Source organism: Macrobrachium rosenbergii, chromosome 59, assembly GCF_040412425.1.
Source record: "Macrobrachium rosenbergii isolate ZJJX-2024 chromosome 59, ASM4041242v1, whole genome shotgun sequence".
NCBI classification, from domain to species: Eukaryota; Metazoa; Arthropoda; class Malacostraca; order Decapoda; family Palaemonidae; genus Macrobrachium; species Macrobrachium rosenbergii.
This window is the reverse complement of record NC_089799.1, coordinates 34,792,114-34,797,113: the sequence shown is the minus strand read 5'-3', so window position 1 is coordinate 34,797,113 and position 5,000 is coordinate 34,792,114. Positions and strand designations below refer to the sequence as shown.

General features: G+C 34.1%; 1 long non-coding RNA gene across 1 annotated transcript; it reads left to right on the top strand.

Annotated features, from left to right (window-relative positions):
* The first annotated feature begins 369 nt into the window (after positions 1 to 369).
* Positions 370 to 4,831, top strand: LOC136837778 (uncharacterized). Its single transcript, XR_010852766.1, has 3 exons — positions 370 to 506; positions 1,646 to 1,733; positions 4,455 to 4,831. It is a non-coding gene; the product is annotated as an uncharacterized lncRNA (long non-coding RNA).
* Positions 4,832 to 5,000: the final 169 nt, after the last annotated feature.

Sequence of the window (5,000 nt, the reverse complement as noted above, 5' to 3'; positions counted from 1 at the left end):
TGAAAACAACAATAATAATAATAATAATAATAATAATAATAATAATAATAATAATAATAATAATAATAATAATAATAATAATTCCGGATAAAGACCAAAGACCGATACGTAATTCAGGTAGTTTGCTAAAAAGGAAGAGTAAATGCCAAATTTCCATAATAATAATAATAATAATAATAATAATAATAATAATAATAATAATAATAATAATTTCTGTAGATTTTCTATCATCTCCTTAAACTTCTTCGGTGGCGAAAGGGCAATAAAATTACGTCCCACAAACAGGCAGTTGCATCGGCCGTTGGCTGTTATCCTCAAGAACAGCTTGTTTCAGTGTTGTTGAGTCTCCAGCTCGGTAAGACAGGTTTCGTTGATACTAAACTCGACGTTCTCGTTCATTTGCGGTTGGAATCTCGGTCGCGCTGCTCTGGACGATCGTTGGTTTCGCTTTGTTTGGTTTTATGTACAGTGCTCCATAGGGATGATTCCCTTTCTGACTGCCCCTTGTAAGTTTTCAAAGTAAGGTGTTTTATAATGTTTGTGTTTTCTTGCAAGTGTCGTAGCTCCTGCAGAATACAATAGTTTTCTTTTAAATCTGCTGTCTTGTATGATCTGCATCTCAGGCTGTATTTTGTTGTATGATCTTGGTGGGCAGTGTACAAATGATCTCTAGCCTGACTTGCAATTTGTTCTAGGTTCAAATCACCTATTTGCTTCACTTGCTTGTTTTCTGTTAACAATATTCATTTGAGGTCTAGAGAAGCTTGAGCTGTGTTCAGATATGTCGTATTGTGAATAGGCTTTGCTAGATTTTAGGCGTGAAGGCGTGCTTCAAGGTTTGTTGGGTTGGCGAGTGGATACTATTGCCAGTTTTGTCTTGTATATATCTTAAATATTTAGGTTGTGGTACTTGAGCTATGACAGTTGTCATATAAAAGTTTTCCGTTTGCGGGTTTTGTATCAAGTATTGGTATTTTAGATTTTGTTGTAAATTCCTACAACTGTTCAAAGTGTTTTTTAGGTATTGTTGTAGATTGCCTTTCAACATGGCATGTAGACAGTTTCGAAGCTTATTACTAAGCTGAACGAGATTGCTTTGAGTGGTTCTTCTATGCACTTTGAAGCATACTAGCAATCTTATGCAGTGCTATGGGTATTTTCATTTTAACTTTATGCTGCAATAGAGAGCAAGTCTTGCGATGCAATAGGGTTTAAAGTTTCTTGAGGATTATCGAGACCTAACTCGATTACCATAGCCTTGTGTATGTAATTTAAAGACATATTTAGATGAATAGCAAAAATTGTAATGTGGGGAATATACTCAAAATACTAACTTTATTTGTGTAAATATATTATGATGTATATACAAAATTACACATTGTAAGAATTGTAAATGTATATTTCTTAATAAAAGAAAAAAGTTATATCGGGTATGTTAAGTTGATTTAAACTTAATTATTGTAGGCTTAAGTGGCAATAAACTAGAAATAACGCTTATCAGCATTTATAAAGCCTTGCTTGCTGTCCCTTGTCTTAGCATTTTAAAACTTATCAGATGACCCAGCTGTTTGTAACCAATAGTCAGAATTTCGTTCTTTCCACATACTAGAACATTTTGAGCTTTTAATATATTTTATTATTTCAGGTCAGGGTGTCGTTAAATAAGCGTGCCACAATGAGTTACTGAATTGTCTTAGATGTACCGATACTTGATGACTAAACAGGATTAATGGGTGAGTAAGTATTTCTCGTTTTTTTTAGTAGTGACTTTAGTAACCCCCCAAACATTTTTGGGTTAGTTTTTTTTTTTTTTTTTTTTCAGAATCAAAACTCGTAAGTTTTCACTTCAAGTTTAGGCTTTATTTTAATGCATTTGGTTTATTTTTTCAGATTCAAAACTTATTTTTGAGAATTTTGAAAATTTATCTTTTAAATTGCAAAGGTTAAAATTTTACTTTTCCAGCTTTGAACATTTAAAGAAATTTTAAGATTGGTTTCAGCTTCAGAACTTTTTCTTTTAAAGTATTTAATTTATATTTTTGATTATTTAGTTATATTTTAGCATCAAAAGCTAGTTTAATGTGTGTGGAAGTTTGTTAGTTTAATGTGTGTGGAAGTTTGTTAGTTTAATGTGTGTGGAAGTTTGTTAGTTTAATGTGTGTGGAAGTTTGTTAGTTTAATGTGTGTGGAAGTTTGTTAGTTTAATGTGTGTGGAAGTTTGTTAGTTTAATGTGTGGAAGTTTGTTAGTTTAATGTGTGGAAGTTTGTTAGTTTAATGTGTGTGAAGTTTGTTAGTTTAATGTGTGGAAGTTTGTTAGTTTAATGTGTGTGGAAGTTTGTTAGTTTAATGTGTGTGGAAGTTTGTTGTTTAGTGTGTGGAACCCACACTTGTTAGTTTAATTTTGGAAGGTAATTTTTGAAAGTTTAGAGTAAATCTAGTATTTTTAAGTGGATTTAAACTTTATTTTTACACTTTTGCCTTGTGTAGTTTGATCTTGTAATTTCAGCAAGTTTTGTTTTTTAGAATTGTAAAGTTCTCTATTTTGGAGTTTTGAAGTTTTTGAACATTGACAATTTTTAAAGCTCTTGAGTAATTATTTCGGCTGTAAAAGATTAAGTTTTCAGTCTTAAGTTAAATTAAGTTTTGCGTATTAAGTTACTGAATTAACATTTGTCTAAATTTGCGTCTTGCTAAATTAAGTTTTGCGTCTTGCTAAATTAAGTTTTGCGTCTTGCTAAATTAAGTTTTGCGTCTTGCTAAATTAAGTTTTGCGTCTTGCTAAATTAAGTTTTGCGTCTTGCTAAATTAAGTTTTGCGTCTTGCTAAATTAAGTTTTGCGTTTGTTGCTGAATTAAGTTTTGCGTTTGTTGCTGTTTTAAGTTTTGCGTTTGTTGCTGAATTAAGTTTTGCGTTTGTTGCTGAATTAAGTTTTGCGTTTGTTGCTGAATTAAGTTTTGCGTTTGTTGCTGAATTAAGTTTTGCGTTTGTTGCTGAATTAAGTTTTGCGTTTGTTGCTGAATTAAGTTTTGCTTCTAAATTTGCGTCTAGAGTAAGTTTTGCATTGTTTTGCTCTAAATTTGCTTCTAGAGTAAGTTTTGCATTGTTTTGAGTCTAAATTTGCGTCTAGAGTAAGTTTTGCATTAAGTTTTGCATTATTACTAAATTAAGTTTTGAGTCTAAATTTGCGTCTAGAGTAAGTTTTGCATCTAAAGTTATTCTTTGACCACTTCCCAAGCCCACCTTTGCCGGGGTGGCGTTGCCACCTGCCAGGCAAAGGTGGACTTGCATGTTGTGCATGGTGACAAGTCACCATGCACAACAGGAAGTTCAAAAACAAGCATGGTGACTTTGTCACCATGCACATCAGGGATTTCAAACCACCCAACTTCTAAGGTTAGAACTGCAAGATTGATAGTTTTCGTGTAGCTAGGACTTAATGGGAAGTCAGATATGGAACTTGAAATATAGGATAGGCTAGAATAGGGTGAAGTGTTAATTTTATGTAGATGGAGGGGATAGGATAAAGGTAATAAATGCTAAAGTCCAACTCTTAAGGATCCTGGGAATAGACTGGGGTAAAAAACTTAGTCAGACCTAGGGAGACATTTGACAGTGCAAGTTATTCGTAGCAGAGGGTATTAGTGTTTGAGCCCTTTGTTTAGTCATGAGAGTAAGTTTAAATGCATTAGTGCAGCTGAGAATAGGGTAAGGTAACTCTGAAATACTTTTATAACTTGAAATTTCATTCCCACTAGTAAATGGGAACTAGACAGGTAATAGGTGGATTAACGATTTTCTGAGAGGCCTAGGTCTTGGGATGTTAGAGAATTTTTTTGGCACTGATGTCATGGACTAGTCAGGTATCTTAATAGGCTGGTTAATAGTGGAAATTGTAATTAAAATTTTTGCAGTCTTGTGTAGCTAACACCCCCACCCTCCCCCCTAACTCTTCAAGAAAAGCTTTCATGTTAGGAAATACAGTTCAGGTTGCATCGCATATTTTCATTGACCCTACCTTCATCCACCTTTCCTCTGGCGCCGAAGACTTTATTCTGAATTCCCCAACGTAATTTCTTGCCCCATTGGGTTGTGCAGTTTAAATTCTGTTAAAACTGTATACTAAAGGACGAAAGTTGACAGTAGTGTTTGCATTACATGGCACATTTCTGTTATCTAACTAAAGTTAGATGCGGCTGTTTCACTATAAGATTGGTGCCCTGTTAAATATTTCTTAAAGGATGGCACTCTCTATCCTGTTGTCTTTTTGGGAGTTTGAAGGAACAGTGGTAGTAATATATGGGATTGTTAATGGGAATGTTTACTCATACGATATGGTATTAATTATAAAAATCTTACAGTAGCTGCTGGGACAAACTGAACAGGCTATTTTCACTTTGAGGGTAGGGGTAGGCTTTAGTATATTCTAAAATCAAACTACTTTTCTTATGTACAGGCTCTTGGTGTAGCTGCAGCAGACCATAACATCGACACTAATACTAATGGAAAGCAACGCTTTTCGTTAAGACTGAATATCCTGTGAGGATTCGAAGCGCTCTGAATCCGGTTACCCAGACAACAAGAACTTAAGTTGTGAAGACGCTATGCATGTCCTGTGACGGTTCAAAGCGCACTAAATTCTGTTACCCTGACAACTAGAACTCGTAGTTGCTGTGCATACCCTGTGAGGATTAGAAGCACTCTAAATTCGGTTACACAGACAACTAGTAGTTAGATGCTGTACTCTACCTGCTATTCATTTTTTTAATCTACTTTGGATATGTAATAGTATTTACATGTATGAAGACCAGCTTAATATATAAGTCCGTAAACCTTTGTCCATTTCTTTAACCCCAAAATGCCATGTGATGGGGCAGACTTACTTGAAAGACAAAGAATGACCTATGAAATCAAGGGAATGGTAGTTACTGATTGGTTGGTTAACAGAAGTAAGATGGGGAAATTGATAAGAGAAATGAAGTAAAAAAATGGTTTTTAGTTT